The sequence below is a fragment of the Chiloscyllium plagiosum genome, chromosome 2 (assembly GCF_004010195.1).
Source record: "Chiloscyllium plagiosum isolate BGI_BamShark_2017 chromosome 2, ASM401019v2, whole genome shotgun sequence".
In the NCBI taxonomy this organism is placed as follows: domain Eukaryota; kingdom Metazoa; phylum Chordata; class Chondrichthyes; order Orectolobiformes; family Hemiscylliidae; genus Chiloscyllium; species Chiloscyllium plagiosum.
The window spans coordinates 133,553,962-133,574,028 of NC_057711.1; positions in this window are offsets into that span (position 1 = coordinate 133,553,962).

Sequence of the window (20,067 nt, forward strand, 5' to 3'; positions counted from 1 at the left end):
CAGGTCCTGGGATTTATCCACTCTCAAGACATCCAGCACTTCCTCCTCTGTAATATGGACATTTTTCAAGATGTCACAATCTATTTCCCTACATTCTATCTTCTATGTCCTTTTCCACAGTAATCACTGATGCAAAATACTCGTATCTCCCCCATCTCCTGTAGCTCCATACAAAGGCTACCTTGCTGATCTTGGAGGAGCCACATTCTCTCGCTCATTCCCCTTTGTCATAGAGTCATAGAGATGTACAGCATGGAAACAGACCCTTCGGTCCAACCAGTCCACGCCGACCAGATATCCCAACCCATTCCAGTCCCACCTGCAAGCACCTGGCCCATATCCCACCAAACCCTTTCTATTCATATACCCATCCAAATGCCTCTTAAATGTTGCAATTGTACCAGCCTTCACCACATCCTCTGGCAGCTCATTTCACACACATACTACCCTCTGTGTGAAAAAGCTGCCCCGTAGTTCTCTTTTATATCTTTCCCCTCTCACCCTAAACCTATACCCTCTAGTTCTGGACACCCCATCCCAGGGAAAAAGACTTTGCCTATTTAACCTATCCATGCCCATCATAATGTTGTAAACCTCTATAGGGTTACCCCTCAGCCTCCGACGCTCCAGGGAAAACAGCCCCAGCGTGTTCAGCCTCTCCCTATAGCTCAAATCCTCCAACCCTGGCAGCATTCTTGTAAATCTTTTCTGAACCCTTTCAAGTTTCATAACATCTTTCCGATAGGAAGGAGACCAGAATTGCACGCAATATTCCAACAGTGGCCTAACCAATGTCCTGTACAGCCGCAACATGACCTCCCAACTCCTGTACTCAATGCTCTGACCAATAAAGGAAAGCATACCAAACACCTTCTTCACTATCCTATCTACCTGCGACTCCACTTTCAAGGAGCTATGAACCTACACTCCAAAGTCTCTTTGTTCAGCAACACTCCCTAGGACCTTACCATTAAGTGTATAAGTCCTGCTAAGATTTGCTTTCCCAAAATACGGCACCTCGCATTTATCTGAATTAAACTCTATCTGCCAATTCTGAGCCTACTGGCCCATCTCGTGTTCAATTATTAAAATCTAAAGCAATTTAAAACTTAAGGTTTCATTTATTCTTTGCAAATCCACAATGCCAACATCTAACAAACAGTTTTCTTTAAAAAAAATCTGGCTACAATTTAACCAACCAGGACTTCTGAGCTCAAGGCCTAATCTAAATGAAGTGCTAACATAAGGTAAAGCAGTAACATTGGCAGGATACAAATGTTATTTGTAATTTTCTGATCAGTGAAATCGAAAGACATAAAAACTTGCATTTGATAGCACCTTTCATAATACAAAAGCAACTTACACCTATTAAACTACTTTAGGATATGTAGCCACAACTCTAATATAGGAAACAGAACAGCTGATTTGTTCATATCAAGGTCCAATTTACAGTACCCCAATGTCACAGTGAGTAAACTACCCTATTGAGAGGGAGAATGAGGTCTCAAATTAAATGTCATCAGAAAGACAACATCTCTGATAATGTGACATTTCCGCAGTGCTGCACCAGTCAAGTCTTCTAGAGTGGAGACTCAAACAACCCTCTTACAGGACAAAAGAGATCGGCTTTGAGCAATGAGTAACTCTTGCAAAGCCACTAAGTACATTTAAAGTGATGCAGCTTAAATCACAACACGTAGAAGAGCTCACTGGAACGATCACAGAAGGCATACCAGTCATTCCTGTGCCGGCTCTCTGAAAGCACTAGTCCTGCTCTGCTGCTGTACTTGTTTCTTTTTCATGAGTTTACGCAATTTCCTTCGGAGAGTTATTATGATATCCAAGCTAGTTATTGAACCGAGTCCTATCTGCCTGCAGCAGGACTGACAAGACTCTGGAATCAGTGGGCCCAAAGGCTCAGCTCAGGAAACCTGTTCAAAATAAATCCGCAACCAGCTAACTCCCACACCAGAGTCTGGGAGACAAAAACCCTTTGGATTCTCCTTGGTTTCCCTTTTAAGTATACTCCGACTGCCTTTATACTCTTCTAAAGATTCACTCGATCTATCCTGTCTATACCTGACATATGCTTCCTTCTTTTTCTTAACCAAACCCTCAATTTCTTTAGTTCAAGGACACATGACACAGTTAAGTCTTTATGATGCATCTATTCCCAAGACCTTTTGAACGTAGATTTTCATGTTGGTGTTATTCCACAGTTACAAACAGTTGTTGTTATTTTCTCTAAAGCCTCAAAGAAGACTTCCTGACATTCTTAACATCTGAATTATGTTTTTCTTTCTGCATTATTGCTATTGTTTATTACCCTCACCATTGTTTATTACCTAAACTGAAAAAAGTGATCCTTTCATTACCATGGCCAACATCATTTTTCCCTTATTTCTTTACATAGACATTATTTTTTAATAATTCATTGATACTAAGAAAATCTTTTACTCCACAATGCAAAGGGTTAATTTGATAATTAACCCTTTAAATTTTAAAATGCCCATGAAACAGCGCCTGTTGGAATAAATGAGTTTAAGCTGATTTTAAGTTATTTGAATGGGGTGAAAATCTGTTTCATTGGCAAAGAAGATATTATTATCAGAAATTGCTGGAGGAACTCAGCAGCTCTGACAGCATCTGTCTATAGAGAGAAAGCAGAGTTCACATTTTGAGAAGAATGAGCCTTTGCTCAAGCCTGACTGGACCCTAAACATTGACTTTGCTTTCTCTCCACAGATGCTGCCAGACCTGTTGAGCTTTTCAAATACAGTAATTTCTTGGTTTTGTTGCTCATCGTCAAACTTTACAGCGCTTTTTTTTGTCTTTCTCATCTTATTTTCCCTTTATTCAACAACAGTGCATATATCAACTTGTAAAATGTACTTCAGAAAGGAAAGAAAAAGTATCTCTCATTCACAACTTGAATTTGAAAAACATACTAGACACTGCAATGATGCATTAAAGAGCAAACCAGATAAGGAAATGAGGGAGACAGGGTCAGAAGAATATGCTGTAGAGAATTGAAAAGGATAGCAAGAGACTCAGAGGAATCATAAGCACCAGCATTAGGCTATCAGGTTGTTTCTTTGTAAAATTCTATTAAACAATGTATGTAGTATTTTACATAGTGACAGAGATAACATCAGCTTCAAAGTAACTAAAAATGAGAGAGTGCAGCAAGTGAGCTGACAATTGCACCCCATCCTCTGTACGTTAATTATTAAAGTCACCCTTTCTCCTTGAGCCTTGGTTTCAGATATGTTGCCACTTTCACCAGGCGGAATATTGAGTTGCTGTCAGCAGCATTGCCACTCCTTATCACTGATATAAATGAATCACAACCTTCCTGGTTTTGTGGAATGCAACAATATTTATAATGTAATGTGATCATTACATACCTGTGCTCAGGCAACGCGCTGGAGTTCAATCTGTCTGTTAGCTGACAGTTAATGATTTCACTGCAGGAAGGGAGCTGCTAACAGCTTTACTGTATTAAAAGCTGACAATTTGCAAATGGAGTGGTTTCTGTTTTAGACAGTGTAGTTGCATGGCTGACTTCACTAATCATCCACATTAAGTAAGACTTTTAATTGTTCAAAGCAAGGAAGCCATTCAATAATGTCAACCAGAAGGGCAATTTATGATTGCTTGATTTTGATTAAAAAATGTGTTTTCTAAATGATGTAGTCATGAGTACATGAATGAGAGAGATTACTGGAAAATGAAACTGCTCTTTCTTAAACCAATTCTAATCCTCTGCTACTTGCATCCTATACCATATCCTATGTGCTTATCATGCTTTCCTCTGTTGTTATTAAATGGTTTTCAATCCCCAAGTGGCAATGTCTTCAAAATCCTCATACCCGCATTGCAACCTTCTCCAGTTCTGTGTCCCATCTTGCATCCTTCACTCTGGGCTGAATCTAGGATACTTTGCTTGCTTCTACCGGTTTTTTGACCTTTCAGTTATCATTTTTTAAAAATTCTTCATGGGATGAGAGTATCACTGGCTAGGCCAGCAGGTAATGCCCATTTTTAATTTCCCTGGAGAAGGTGAATGGTGAGCTTCTTGAGCTGCAATCTCTCGGGGGTAAAGATATGTACAGTCCTAACAGGAGGACTCTGATTTTGACCCAGCAACAGTAAAGGAATGGCAGTACAGTTCCAAGTCAGGATGGTGAGTGCAGGTGACAGTGATAGTGAAGTATCTGCTTCCCTTGTCTTTCTAGATAGTAGAAGTTGTGGGTTTTGGAAGGCGCTGTCAAAGTAGGCTGGATGAGTTGCTGAAGTGCATCTTGTAGATGGTCTACCCTGCTGCCTCTTGAGCATCAGTGATGCAGGAAATGAACCTGGATAGTAGAGGATAGGGTGCAAATCCAGCAGGGCCTTGTTCTGGATGGTGAGAAACTTCTTGAGTGTCATTGGAGATGCACTCATCCAGAAAAGTGGAGAGAATTCCATCACACTTCCGACTTGTACCTTGTAGATGGTGGACAGGCTTCGTGGAAATAGGAGGTGAGTTAATCATGCTGAATTCCTCATGTCTAACTTACTTTTTTAGCATCAGTATCTAAGAACTGGTCTGGTTCTGTTCCCGTAGGTTGGGTCAAGGACATTATTCCTGAGGAACTCCTGCATTCATGTCCTGGAGCTGAGATGATTGATCTCCAACAGTCAAAACCATCTTACTTTGTTCCAGCTATGACTCCAACCCAGTGGAGAGTTTACTATCTGATTTTCATTGACTTCAGTTTTGCTAGAGCTCCTGGGGTCACTGAAGCACACAGCACAGGAACAGACCCTTCGATCCAACCAGTCTATGCTGAATATAGTCCCAAACTAAACTCATCCGACCTGCCTGCTCCTGGCCCCATCACCCTCCAAACCTTTCCTATTCATGTATTTATCCAAATGTTTTTTAAATGTTGTAGTTGTATCCACATCCACCACTTCCTTTAGAAGTTAATTCTATATGCGAACCACTCTGTGTAAAAACTTTGACCCTTATGTCTTTTTAAAATCTCTGTCTACTCATCTTAAAAATGTCCTCCCTGGTCTTTCAGTTCCTTATCCTGGGGAAAAATAAAACATGTACTATTAACCCTATCTACACCCCTCACAAGTTTATAAACTTCGATAAGGTCACCTCTCAACCTCCTACACTCTAGTGAGAAAGGTCTCAGCATACCTATCCCTTCTTTATAATTCAAACCTTCTGTACCTGGAACATCCTGGTAAATCTCCTCTGGACCCTCTCCTGCTTAATAATATCTTACTTCATGCCACACTTGGTCAAAAGTAACCTTGATGCCAAGGACAATTTCTCTCACTTGACCTCTGGAGTTCAGCTCTTTTGCCTATGCTTGGGTCATGGCTGTAATAAGGCCAGGAGCTGAGTAGTCTTGGTGGAACTCAAACAGAGTGTCTGTGAGCAGCTTATTCCATTGCAAGTGCTACTTGACACCACTGTGATGATTCTGCTCATCGAATTTACTTCCCATAAACCCCACTGACTTATTCATTTTTCTCAAAGTTTATAAATCTGCATTAAACTGATTTATACATATCACTATTGGTTAGTCTCCTTAATGCTTCTAATGTGCTTGAAGTTCAGAACATTTCTCTCTGCTCTTGTAAAGTTCCTATGAGTAATTTGCCATGAATTTTTAAGTATAAGAAGTCATTGCTCTATCATGTCTGTAAATCATTCCACAAATTGCACAAGGAATATAGGGTCAAAACAATCCTTTCTGAGGCAGATACTCTGGTTTCCTCCCACATCCAAAGCTGCCAGAGGAAGTGGTGGAGGCTAGTACAATTGCAACATTTAAGAGGCATTTGGATGGGTATATGAATAGGAAGCGTTTGGAGGGATATGGGTCGGGTGCTGGCAGGTGGGACTAGATTAGGTTGGGATATCTGGTCGGCATGGACAGGTTGGACCAAAGGGTCTGTTTCCATACTGTACATCTCTATGACTCTATGACTCTATGTGCAGGTTAGATGAATTGGCCATGCTAAATTGCCCATAGTGTCAGGTGGAGTAATCAGGGGTAAATGTAGGGGAATGGGTCTGGGTGGGTTGCTCTTCGGAGGGTCGGTGTGGACTGGTTGGGCCGAAGGGCCTGTTTCCACACTGTAGGGAATCTAATCTAATCTAAACACAAAGGAGTGCATTTTGTCTTCATTGCAAGGAAATGTGGTCCAATTTCTGACCAGTATAGACTTTGCCTGACTTTCATTACGTTTTGGACTCTTCATTACAGCAGGAGGTATGCAAGCAGAGGCCAAGTTGGACCAAAATCTAACCTTCCACAGCATGAGTTCAATTGCTGGGTCTTCCCACATGCAGCATGTTAATCAAGTCTCTGAGCTCACAATATTAGTTGGGACATTATGGGTGTGTCTCAAATTTAAAGTTAAAAATCATACAATGCCAGGTTTTAGTCCAGCAGGTTTATTTGGAAGCACGAGCTTCATGATGAAAGTGCTTCACCATGAAGGAGTGGCACTAAGAAAGCAAGTGCCTCCAAATAAACCTGTTCACTTATAACCTGGTATTGCGTGATTTTTAACTTTGTCCACCCCAGTCCAACACCGGTTCCTCCACATCATCTCAAATTTAAAAGTAACAACTGATCCAGCACCAACTGCCATTTATGGAAGAGAGTTCCAAACATCTACCACTCCTTTGTGGGTAAAAGTGCTTCCGAACATCTCTCCTGAACAGTCTGGCCTTAATTCCCAGACTATGTCCCCTAGTTCTGGAATCTCCATCCAGTTGAAATAATTAATCTTTACCTGCCTGTCTTTTGCTGTTAGTGTCTTGAAAACTTTAAACAAATCACCTCTTAGCCTTCTAAAGTTTAGAGAAAACAGGCCTAATTTGTCTAATCTTTTCTCATAGCTTAACCCTTGAAGTCTAGTCTTTTAATTGCAGTATTCTTCCTCCAAGGCCAATATATTCTTCCTAAAGGAGTGGTACTCAAATCTGCTCATAGTGTTCCAAGTGAGATCTGACCAGGGTTTTATATAATTGCAGTATGAGCTATGCATCCTTATACTTCAGTCCTCTGGAATATAAATATATGGAAGGACAGTAGAAAGGCTCCAAAATGTGCAAATCCTGTAGTTAAGTCTTCTAAAGGTCAAACTGTGTCAAATTGGCATCCACTTTAACTTCACTGGTCAATAAATAAATCCCTTGCACTGTTGCTATATGTTAAATACAGCAAGGACATTCATAAGCAATAATGTTTGAATTTGTTATTGGTTTACTCAGCAGTAGTGTAAATACTTGCTGCAATTTATTATCCTATTTTCTTTCTCTGATCCAATACAATTTTTAATTACCTCAGGACCATACTCCTGAAACCAAACACATAAAAGAAGAATAAAAATATTTTGAAAATACATGATGTCCCATTTGTTTGAAGTTGTCATAATTTGAGCAGTTACTCGGAGGCAGTTACTATTTAACCATTTAATACACTGAACAAACGTGACAGTCAAAACAAAAATTGACTTAAGTTTGTCTTTGAAGAAGAACGTACATTCGTAATAATGAGAAGCGGAAAAGGTAAAGTCAGGTTTGAGGATGGTGTCCTCCAAAGGCATATAAATAGGGTTCAAAAGTACAAAAATGGATCAGAGAGACAATGCAAATAAACTATACTTTATTTTGGCAGGGCATGGTGGCTATTTCTGAAAGATGAATCCTTGCAACAAGGATTCAGTAAGAGGGATATTTTTGGCCTCAGAATAACGAACTCACAGCAAATATGCAGTTACCAGAACATGGTTCTATCTTCTCACCCAATGAGATGTAAGGATTGGGATTAATAGGCTTGTTGAATATGTCAGCTTTTTATGAGTCAGCACATAAAACAATAGAGAAAAAAAGACAATAAATCAATGTCCAATCTACTCTATTTCTTTCAAACAATAGGAGCCAGTCACTGCCTGTATTTCTGGCTTCTAATAACTGGCATAAATGCAGGAAAAAACTGCAGAAACTCAGCAGGTCTGAGAAGAAAGAACGAGGTAAAAACAATGACTGCAGATGCTGGAAACCAGCCTGATGAGGGGCTTTTGCCTGAAACGTCGATTTCGAAGCTCCTTGGATGCTGCCTAAACTGCTGTGCTCTTCCAGCACCACTGATCCAGAATCTGAGAAGAAAGAAGTAGAGTTGATGTATTAAGTCTGACATTACTCTTTGTTAGAACTGTAAGAGATTGGAAAATGGTATTTATTTCTGTTTTTGAGAGAGATGGAGAAGGAGCTGGAGGAATACATCGTGTGGAGACCCAGTGCAAAAGACAAAGGGGTTGCCAATTAGGATAAATAACAAATAGGAATATAAAATGGGTGCAAATTAAGGCATGGAGAGGTGAAAATGAGTTCTCCTCACTGAGTGGAAAGTAAAAGAGACACACAAGTCTGGTGAGAATGGCATGAGTGGATAGGGATAGTGGTGAAGAAAGAGAGAGAGAGAATGTAAGTAAAATGGAGGATGGTCATTAGGGGATCAGCTCTGAAACTGAGGCTGTAAGATCCCACATAGGAAGACAGACACACTGACACCAGTATCCTCGAGCAGGCCAACATCCCCAGCATCGAGACACTGACCACCTCTCCATCCCACCCCATCCCCCTGATCAGCTGCGAAGGGCTAGGCATGTCATCCTCATGACTGAGACTCCCCAAGCAGGTGCCTGACTCCCAGCTCCGAAATGGCAGGCGAGCCCCAGGTTGACAGAGGAAGTTGAAACTTTATTGCTGGAACAGCACAGCAGGTCAGGCAGCATCCAGGGAACAGGAGATTCGACGTTTTGGGCACAGGCCCTTCTTCAGGAAGCACCTCAGGGATACCCTCAAGGCCTCGCTGGTGAAGTGTGGCATTCCTACTGACACCTGGGAATCACTGGCCCACGATCGTCCAAAGTGGAGGAGAAGCATCCGGGAAATCCAGACATGATATCGGGAAAAAGCAGAAGGAAGGAGAAAACAAAGTAAGGAGTGTGTTATCATACCAACAGCCCACCCACCCGTGTCCATGACCACCTTCTGCCCCCATTGTATTAGATTCTGGGGAAGCACTTTTGACTGTACAGCCATTCACAGACTTACCCTGAGAATGGAACAGAGTCATCCATGTCTACGCGGGGCCACCAGTGATGATGATGATGATGATGATGATGATAGATTGAAAGAAGTACACATGAAATGCTACTTCACCTGGAAGATATGTTTGAGGCCTTGGACAGGGAGCAGGGTGAAATGCACAGGCAAGTGTTCTATCTTCTGTGATTGCATGGACAGGTGCCGCAGGGGTGTGAAAAGTGTTAGAAATGATGGAGGTATGACCCAGGGTGTCCCAAAAGGAATGGTTCCTGGACAATGCTGACAGTGGAGCAGATGGGAAGCTGTGGTTGAAGGTGGTTGAAATGGTGGAGAAAGATCCTTTGAAATGGGCATGATGAGGTTCAGAACGTTTTCAAGTTTTATCTGTTATTTGTTAATAGCAACAGCTTACACCAACTAGTGAGAGAGAGGAAGAGAGAGTTTTTTAAAGTACAGAAATTCTCTCCTCTATCCTGTTGTAAAACACAGTCTTTTTTTCTCAACTGAGTCCACAATCAAACGTAAAGTAAAATAAAATGATGTGGTCTTTACACTGCGCATAGGGCTTATTTTTTGAAATATAATGAAATTATTCATCAAGACATTGCAACCACCCCTTTTCCAAGTCACATCATTGTCTGAACTTCAGAATCTTTTTTATTTTTCCCCAGCTCGATTTGAGCTGCTCTATGAGAAACTGCTACTCCTCTCTGAAATGTTAACCAACAGGCAACTTTGTTCCAATCTTCTTAGATGCATATCACAAAGCACTTGCTAACTGATTGAGGCATCTTTTGTATTGCTTCAGGTTCTTAAAATTCAAAACATTCCACTCTGTACTCTCATGCATCTTAAAGTACAGGGCTGCCGACTTTGGAACGTCTGACCTTAGGAATGTTCATACTGATCAAAATGATTCCATACCGGAGCTTGATTGTAAAGATCCAACATGCAAGTATTTCCTGTACTTACGAATGGCTATTTTTATATTGTCCTCAATTGTGTATATATCAACTTGCAACCGGACCCCGAACTGGAACCTGTTCAGGACCCAGTGCTGCTTGAACCAATGAAGAATTCTTCAGTGATAACATGAGTTTCTGTGTCCACGTGCTCCTTGCACCACTGAGCAGTGCCATTCCTATAGAAGACAACCATTTTAATGTAGCATAACCTTTCTATTCCAAAAAAGCAATCCTTGCACACTGTTATGTAGACTGTGAAGGATGTAGTGTCAACATAGTGACAAAATGAAAGCATCAGACAAAATTGAAACTTGAAATTTATGTGCAAGTGGAAGCAAAGGTCTCAGCATTTCTTTTATGCATGTGATTATTAAACTCAGCAATTCTAAGATTCAATTTAACATTAGCAGCCACAGTGAACTTCCAGAGAGTCACTGTGGGCAAAGCAGAAAGATCTGTCCATTCACCAAGGAAAAATGGTAGAACATCAGTTAACATACAGAAGGTTTTCCCAGGTTTAAGCACAGATTTGATTGGGCATGGTAAATATCAGAAAATAAAGCAGTCGACACTAATTAATTGTTGTGGTTGGTTGTGAGGTGGCATAAGTTGTCATATTTATTTTGTGGCTAAGCAAGATGAAATCAAATTTCAAAGTTCCAGCATGTATAAATTTTATCTTCATAAAAAGAGATTTCAATTTTTCAGATAGTCAGGATTTTAGCATAATTATATCAGCAAGCTCTGACAAGCCCATCCAAGTCAGCATGAAATTAGCTATGTAGACTCTAGCTCAGCACACAACCATTTGTCAGTCAATGTCATGTGCTGCAAGGCACATATAGCAAGCACTGTTATTAGCTGAATGTTCACCACAATGTATTCAACAGAGCTGAGTGAAATGCTGGGAATTCAGTTTGCCAAGAAGTTGGTTTGTGTCTTGTTTGTCCATTTTCCTAGTGAAACGTTATTGAACACGAAGTGAGTCCACTGAGCACTCACAATATTGCAATACAATCTTTAAAAAGCATGAAGTATGTACTTGAATTATTGACTGATACAAGGTAAATTAGGTAATGTCATCGGTTTTGTTTCTTTTCATTGACTGGGTCTTGCTAGGATGGAGCACCTCATGACATACATCATTAGTTTTCCCATACCATTCAGCTTGAAGACACTTTTTGTTACAACTTGCTGGAATTGAGAGCTGAAGATAGTCAGAAGAGGAAAATAGCAATTGGAACCATAATACATTGCAGGAACAAGAAGTCTACCTTCTTAACCAATCTGGCGTGGATGATCAGCCATGATCATAATGAATGGTGGTGCTGGCTCGAAGGGCCGAATGGCCTACTCCTGCACTTATCGTCTATGTTGTCTATTGATTGAGAAATTAACAGAGGGTAAAAGGAGAAGGAGGTGATTCCTGTCAAATAAGGTGCAATATACCAAAAATGTGGAAAAGACATTGGATTAAAAGTTTATCCAGTTCCAGTTGGAAAGCAATAATCGAACCTATCTTTGCTACAGTCTCAAGCAATGAATTGCAGATCTGAACAATTCAGTGTGTGGAATAGGTTTCTCTCAAGGGACCGCTGATTTTTTTTTTACCAATCACCCTAAAATAAATGTCCTTTGGTCTTGACCCTTCCATAAGTGGGAGCCATTTCCCAAAGTGCTTTTGACCAGGCTTGTCCATGGCAGACTGTGGCCCTGAAGGTAGCTCAGAAAGGAATCCTGTTTGATCCACAACCAGTGTTCCAAGTATGAGGGAAAATTCTGCAAAAGAGTTGCTTCATCAATCAGAAGTTGTTACTCTTCTGTGTTTGGTCTTTTTAAAATTAATTACATATTTTTTTAAATGGTCTGTTTATAGTCATAGAGTCATAGGAATGTACTTCACGGAAACAGATCCTTCGGTCCAACTCTTCCATGCTGACCAGATACCTGACCCTAATCTAGTTCCATCTGCCAGCACCCTGCTCATACCCCTCCTAACCCTTCCTTTTTGGCTTATGATTATTTTTAAAATATCATATTCACTGTTGTATCATATCATGTTTCTGAAAATTGCTCACTGACTCACCGAGTGAGAGAAAATGGAAATGTGGCTCCACACAAGAAATCAGTGGACAACCCTGGTCCAGAACACTCAGGATGTGGAGATGCCAGTGTTGGACTGGGGTGGAATACCTGCATTTATGTATGTGTGCATATAAGTCTAGGGGGTGAATTTGCATTTGCAGAATTGTAATTGCAGATACATTCTATTTTGTTCAAAAAACACACAATCTGTAGGCAGTCAATGCAGGCGGTCAATGCATGGAGCATGTTATAAATTCCTACTTTGGAAATAGAACCAGTCTGACTCAAGATTGTGATACAGACAGACTCTAAACTCACACCTTTAATGCACTGACCTGAGATGTCACTTTTTTTATAAAACCTTAAGTTACCTCGAGAATGTGAGTTGAAAGAAGTTCTGGGATTGACATATTCATGTACAGAAACCTGCAACCCAATCTAAAAGATGAAAGACTTAACAGCAATCTAGGTTTGTTCAATGTATCATTTCAGTTGCATGCTGCAATCTTTTGCTATAAATTCTGTGTCTTATGATCCTGTTCCACAGCTATCTGAGAAAGAAGCAGCGCTCTGAAAGCTAGTACCTCCAAATAAACCTGTTGGACTATAACCTGGTGTTGTGTCATCTTTAACTCAGAACACTCATAGCATTTAATGTCTTAGAATCCACAAATCTCTACAGTATGGAAACAGGTCCTTCCACCCAACAAATCCACACTGACCCTCTGAAGAGTAACCCATCCAGACCTATTCCCCAACTCTATTATCCTGCATTTACTGCTGAACAATGCACCTAACCTACACGTCTCTAAACACGACGGGCAATTTAGCATGGCCAATTCACATAACCTGCACATCCTTGGATTGTGAGAGGAAACTAGAGTACCCCAGAAGAAATCCACACAGACAACGTGGGATGGGGGTGGGGAATATGTGCAAACTCCACACAGACAGTTGCCTAAAGCTAGAATTTAACCCAGGTCCCTGGCACTGTGAGACAGCAGTGGTAACCACTGAGCCACTGTGCCACCTACCTCAACCAAGTTATTTCTCAACTTTCTCTTTTGAAATAGACCAACCACAACTTCTCTCTTTGACAAAATACCTGAGGTCTCTCTTTCCTGCAAGCATTCCCATAAATCTTTTCTGCACCCAGCGAGTTCGAAGCCTATCCAGAGAAAATGTCTAAAACAGAAACAAAAGCTTGTTTTAAGTCAAACCAGCATTTTACAAATATTCATCATATATCGAGTACAAAAACAACAAATTATAAAGCTCATGATCTATATGCTTTCCTAAAGTATTACTCAATCTATCCTGCTACTTCAATGATTTGTGCATATAAATCCACAAGATCATTTTCCATGCAACCCCATGAACTCTTGGTTTATAGTCATTTTCTGTTCTTCATGTCTGGGGGCCTTGTGGAAGATTTGAGAGAATTGGACCATGGACCAGTCAAGCAACAACTTGACAGTCACACGCACAGAATCATATCATACAGCCTTTGCGTGAGACACCACCACCACCACCACTACTATCCATGTGTATGTCCTGTCACAATAGCAAGACAGTCCCAGCAGAGTTGGTAGCACTGTGGTGCAGATTCAGGAGGGAGATGCCTTGGGAGTTCTTAATATTAATTGTGGACCCATGAAGCTTAATGGCAACAGGTCAAACTTGAGCAAGGAAGCCTTCTGCAGTGGTGGACAGTTGTTGGAGGGAATCCTGAGGAACAGGACGTACATGTATTTGGAAAGGCAAGGACTGATTAGGGATAGTCAACATGGCTTTGTGTGTGGGAAATCATGTCTCACAAACTTGTTTGAGTTTTTTGAAGAAGTAACAAAGAGGATTGATGAGGACAGAGCAGTAGATGTGATCTATATAGACTTCAGTAAGGCGTTCGACAAACTTCCCCATGGGAGACTGATTAGCAAGGTTAGATCTCATGGAATAAAGGGAGAACTTGGATACAGAACTGGCTCAAAGGTGGAAGACAGAGGGTGGTGGTGGAGGGTTGTTTTTCAGACTAGAGGCCTGCGACCAGTGGAGTGCCACAAGGATTGGTGCTGGGTCCTCTAATTTTCGTCATTTACATAAATGATTTGGATGCGAGCATAAGAGATACAGTTAGTAAATTTGCAGATGATACCAAAATTAGAAGTGTAGTGAAGAGCGAAGAGGGTTACCTCAGATTACAACAGGATCTTGACCAGATGGGCCAATGGGCTGAGAAGTGGCAGAGTTTAATTCAGATAAATGCGAGGTGCTGCATTTTGGGAAAGCAGATCTTAGCAGGACGTATACACTTAATGGTAAGGCCCTAGGGAGTGTTGCTGAACTAATAAACCTTGGAGTGCAGGTTCATAGCTCCTTGAAAGTGGAGTCGCAGGTAGATAGGATAGTGAAGAAGATGTTTGGTATGCTTTCCTTTATTGGTCAGAGTATTGAGTACAGGAGTTGGGAGGTCATGCTGCGGCAGTACAGGACATTGGTTAGGCCACTGTTGGAATATTGCATGCAATTCTGATCTCCTTCCTATCAGAAAGATGTTGTGAAACTTGAAAGGTTTCAGAAAAGATTTACAAGGATGTTGCCAGGGTTGGAGGATTCGAGCTATAGGGAGAGGCTGAATAGGCTGAGGCTGTTTTTCCTGGAGTGCCTGAGGCTGAGGGATGACCTTATAGAGGTTTATAAAATTATGAGGGGCATGGATAGGGTAAATAGGCAAAGACTCTTCCCTGGGGTGGGGGAGTCCAGAACTAGAGAGCATAGGTTTAGGGTGAGAGGGGAAAGATATAAAAAAGACCTAAGGGGCAACTTTTTCACAGAGGATGGTATGTGTATGGAATGAGCTGCCAGAGGAAGTGGTGGAGGCTGGTACAATTGCAACATTTAAGAGGCATTTGAATGGGTATATGAATAGGAAGGGTTTGGAGGGATATTGACCAGGTGCTGGCAGGTCAGTCTAGATTGGGTTGGGATATCTGGTCAGCATGGACGGGTTGGACCGAAGGGTCTGTTTCCATGCTGTACATCTCTATGACTCTATGACTAATCAGCTAACGGAGAGTTATGGGTGGTAAATATTAATCCTCCATATTAACATCACATGGAGGATGCACTAATGGTGACAAGAATAAAGAATGTACTCTTGGTGGGGAGAGGAGGTCATTAATGTGCATTATCAAGTCTAATACCACTGATGAAGATTGGACTGAGTGCTGGAGGACAAGCTGGGCCTGAGGCAGGCAGTGATAGTGCCAGGAGAAAGTGAGGGCTGCAGATGCTGGAGATCAGAGCTGAAAATGTGTTGCTGGAAAAGCGCAGCAGGTCAGGCAGCATCCAAGGAACAGGAGAATCGACGTTTCGGGCATAAGCCCTTCCTCATTCCTCATTACTGAAGAAGGGCTTATGCCCGAAATGTCGATTCTCCTGTTCCTTGGATGCTGCCTGACCTGCTGTGCTTTTCCAGTGATAGTGCCAGCACAACCACAATGGAACCTTCACCAGTCTGCCTGTCACAATAGAACCATGACAGTTTTGGTAAGAGTGATCATGCATAGTCCTTGTGAAAACAACGTCCCAGTTTTACACTGAATATACCCTCTTTCATGTTGTCTATCACAGTCAGCATTCTAAATGGGCTAGATTCAGATCCAGCATCTTGAAATTGGGCTTCCATGATGTGCTACCATCCATCAACAGCAGCAGAGTTCAACTCATTCCGGGTTTGTAGCCTAACATGACCCTGTCTCTCATTGCTATTGAGCCACAGGACTAACCTTAGTTCAATGAAGAGTGCAGGAGGGTACGTTAGGTATAGATAAGGAAAATTTAAAACTGAGGTGCCATTTTTAATTCAGTACTTAATTTTTTCTATTTAGTTATGGTTGCTGCTTGTCTTCAGGTCCTCACCTCATTTTAAAAAATTAATTCACGGGAATGTGGGCATCAATGGTTAGGTCAGCATTCATTGCCCATCCCTACCACATTGTTGTGGGTCTGGAGTCACACATTGGTCAAGATCAATGAAGGATGGAAGAGCTCTTTCCTAAACAATATTAACGAACCAGATAGGTTTTTCTGAGAAAAGGCAATCGTTTCCAGATCATCTTCAGATTCCTGATTTTCGATATCTGATTGAATTGAAATGCCACCATCTATTGTGGCAGGATTCAAATTTCATTTCAACAAAATTGAGCCTCTGTAATAATATTCTCACAAGAATACAACCATACCATTGCCTCCTAGCTGTTTAATATCCCTTTTACAAATTATACATTTATTTCCGTTTCACTGAAGAAGTACTTCTTTCTACACACTTGCTCGCTTGACCATGGTGATTTGCTACAAGTTCAGAATGTAGGTGCACTGGTTGTTAAAGCCAGTATGGTTACCTCAGAGTTAAGGACCTATTTAAATAATTTAATGACTTACCCAACAGCTCCAAGGAGGGGCTCTTGTGGCGAAGTGGTAGTGTCTATCACTGAGCCAGGAGGGTTAGTTTCAAGTCTGACCTGCCTCAGAAAAGTGTACTAACATCTCTGAACAAGTTGATAGAAAAAGATATATTCCCTCCTTCTTGACTCTGAATCCATTGGACAACATTGACCAGATCTCAGAATGTCCAAGGGAGGTCCCTTCTTGGCTGCAAAACCAGATGAGTTGAATTTATTATCATGTGTACTGAGGCACAGTGAAAAGCTTTGTCTTGTGAGTAATACAGGCAGATCACAGAGTTAAGTAGCATAGATTGCAAATAATAGGTAAAGAGCAGCAAAAACAAAAACACAGGGACAAGCGAATGTTAAGAATTTGTGAGTCCATTCAGTATTCTAACAATAGTAGGGTAGAAAGTGTTGCAAAACCAGCTAGTCCGTGTGTTCAGATTTCTGTACCTTCTCCCCGATGGTAATGGTTTTAGAAAAACATTGCCAGGGTGGGATGATTAGATTAGATTCTCTACAGTGTGGAAACAGGCCCTTTGGCCCAACAAGTCCACACAGCTCCTCCGAAAAGAAACCCACCCAAACCCATTCCCCTACCCTATATTTACCCCTGACTAACGTACCTTACTCTGTGGGCAATTTAGCATGGCCATTTCACCTGACCTGCATATCTTTGGATTGTGGGAGGAAACCAGAGCACCCAGAGGAAACCCACGCAAACACTGGGAGAATGTGCAAACTCCACACAGACAGGTGGGAATCGAACCCAGGACCCTGGTGCTGTGAGGCAGCAGTGCTAACCACTGAGCCACCATGTTGCCGGATGAATCTTTGAGAATGCTGGCAGCCTTTCCTTGACAGCGGGCCTGGTGGATGGATTCTATAGATGGGAGGTTGGCCTTTGTGATTGTCCGGGCTGAGTTCACCACTCTCTATAACCATCTCCGATCTTGAATGGTACAGTTGCCATCCAGACAGAATGCTCTCGATGGCACACCTATAAAAATTGGCAGGGGTATTCACCGTCATGCCAAATTTCCTCAGCTGCCTAAGGAAGAAGAGATGTTTATGGGCCTTTGTAACCAGTGTGTCCACATGAAGAGTTCAAGAAAACTTGTTGTGGATGACCACTCCCAGGAGCTTGACACTCTCCACTCATTCCACCTCTGTGCTGTTAATGTGTAGGGGGGGCATGAGTAACATCCCACCGAAAGTCAATAATGAGTGCCTTGGTTTTGCCGGCATTGAGCGCTAGGTTGTTCTCCGCACAACATTTTTCCAGGACTTCCATCTCCCATCTGTAGTCTGTTTCGTCACCATCTGAGAGTCGACCGACTATTGTGGTGTCATCAGCGAACTTGTAAATGGCATTAGTCTGGTATTTGGCGATGCAGTCATGGGTATACAGCGAGTACAGTATGGGGCTGAATATGGACCACTTGGGGGTTCCAGTGTTGAGTGTTAGTGATGTTGAAATATTGTCCCCAATTTTCACTGATTGTGGCCTGTCGGTCAGGAAACTGAGGATCCAGTTGCAGAGCGTGGGCCTGAGTCCAAGATCACTAAGTTTAGTGGTCAGTTTCGAGGGGATAATAATGTTGAAGGCTGAACTGTAGTCAATGAATAGGATTCTTATGTAGCTGCTCTTGGTGCCAAGATGTTCTCGGGAGGAATGGAGGGCAAGTGATACAGCATCTGATGTGGATCCGTTGGTCCAATTGGCGTGGGTCAAGAGTAGTGGAGAGGCTGGAATTGATTAATGCCATGACCAGCCTTTCAAATCACTTCATGACCACCGAAGTTAGGGCCACTGGGCGGTAGTCATTGAGACACGCTGCATGAGTCTTCTTCGGCACAGGGATGATGTTGGCCTCTTGGAACAGGCAGAGACAGGGGCCTGCTGCAGGTAGAGGTTGAAGATGTCCGAGAAGACCTCTGCTAGTTGACATGCACATACTCTAACTGCACGGCCTGATACTCTGCCTGGTCCCATCGTTTCCCTTGGATTCATATGGAGGAAAACTGATCTGACCTCTGATGCAGTGACTTTTTTTTTAATATTCCCTACAGTATGGAAACAGGCCCTTCAGGCCAACAAATCCACAGCAACCATCTGAAGAGTAACCCACCCAGACCCATTTCCCTCTGCCTAACACACCTAACACTATGGGCAATTTACCTGACCTACACATCTTTGGATTGTGGAAAGAAACACACACAAACACGGGGAGAATATGCAAGCTCCACACAGACAGTCACCCGAGGCTAGAATTGAACCTGGGACCCTGGTGCTTTGAGGCAGCAGTGCTAGCCACTGAGCCACCATGCCATCCATGGTGTTGGGATAGGTTCGCCAAATTGCACTGTCTCTGTTTTGAACCTGTGATGTCATTCAGTCCCTGCCATAGTTGCCGGGTGTCTGTCTGGGTCTCTAGTTTGGATCGGTATTGGTCCTTGGCTGTCTTAATGGCTCTGTGAAGGTCATACTTGGATTCCTTATATTTGAGTGGGTCTCCTGATCTGAAGGCCTCACGCCTGGTTTTTAGCCAGTTCTGTATGTCCTGATTCATCCAGGGTTTCCTGTTGGGGAACACCCGGATTGCCTTCCTCGGTATGCAGTCCTCCACACACTTGCTGATAAAGTCTGTGACGGTGGTGGCGTACTCATCCAAGGTACCTGCGGCCTGTTTGAACACAGCCCAATCAGCCGATTCCAGACAGCACCGGAGTTGATCCTCTACCCCTTCCAACCAGCACTGGACCTGTATCCACGAGGGGCCTCCTGCTTGAGCTTTTGTCTGTAAGCCGGGAGAAGAAGCATGGCATGGTGGTTGGAGTTCCCAAAATGAGGGGGTGGAGTGGTAAGCATCTTTCACAGTGGTGTATCAGTGGTCTAAACTGTTCAGGCCCCCAGTGGGGCAGATAATGTTCAGTGGTACTTGGGCAATATCTTCCTTAGATTGGCTTGATTGAAATCGCCAGTTATAATAAACAGGGCCGTGGGGTGTTCTGTCTCCAGGGTGTTAGTGGTGGAGTACAGCACATCCAGAGCTTCCTCAACCTTTGCCTGAGGCGGTATGTACACAGCAGTTAGTATAGATGAAACCAAGATGATGTTGGGATCCGAAGCACGTATCACTTCTAAGAGATTTAATGCCGTGCACATACCCACATTTACCTTCTTTGGACAGTTGAATCTCACTCCAGTATCTCTGAACATGGCTGCTGTTTTTTGCATTAGTGATGCATTCTATTATTATGTACCATTAATATTTCCAGTAGTACTTCCCTATAATCTCAAAACCAGACTGAGAACTGTCCAACTGAAGCAAAGAAGTGCATTGACTGCCAGTCCTGTAATTCAGAATGTTTCAGCTTCTGATAAGAAGGCAAGTTCTTTACCACTGTAATTTCTGTTCGATGTTTATCA